The following is a 783-nucleotide window of genomic DNA, read 5'->3' as shown; positions in this document are numbered from 1 at the left end:
ACAAGAGGCCTCAGTAGAGTATACAAAAGGAGACAGTAGAGGAGACAGTAGAGGAGACAGGCCTCAGTAGAGTAGACAAAAGGAGACAGTAGAGGAAACAGTAGAGGAGACAAGAGCCATCAGTAGAGTAGACAAAAGGAGACAATAGAGGAGACAGTAGAGGAGACAAGAGGCCTCAGTAGAGTATACAAAAGGAGACAGTAGAGGAGACAGTAGAGGAGACAGTAGAGTACACAAAAGGAGACAGTAGAGGAGACAGTAGAACTGGCGGACTTGTTTAGGCAACATATCGTTGAGGAGTTGAGTTGCGCGGCCTTCTGTCGTCTTCGCGTGTTCATTCACATAAAATGTTAGCCTGTCGATATACTCCTTCCAGTATGCGCTCACCTTCAAACAAAACAACACAGCCCCATCACTTGCATGCATGCACCACTTCTATCCGTGCATGCGTTGCATGCATGCATCAGTTGCATGCATGCATCAGTTGCATGCATGCAAACGCAGTATGAACATCCGCCTCCAAGCACGTACAGCACCAATGCATGCACATTCATGCATATGCATTGCACCCTGTGCATGCATGCATGCATGCATGCGTGCATGCATGATCCTTCGCCTTTGGGGCTTTCTAAGAGCGGTGTTTGCATGCATTACCAAGTTGAAGAAGACGTAGCAAGGGAAGTTGACAACCATCCTGCAACAGACACCAAGCGCAAAAGGGTTTAGGGCTAAGCACAATGCATAATATATATATATATATATATATTATATAATATATATATA

This window comes from Eimeria acervulina, genomic scaffold (genome assembly GCF_000499425.1).
Source record: "Eimeria acervulina Houghton genomic scaffold, Eah_scaff1358, whole genome shotgun sequence".
Classification (NCBI taxonomy): domain Eukaryota; phylum Apicomplexa; class Conoidasida; order Eucoccidiorida; family Eimeriidae; genus Eimeria; species Eimeria acervulina.
This window is presented reverse-complemented; position numbering follows the sequence as displayed.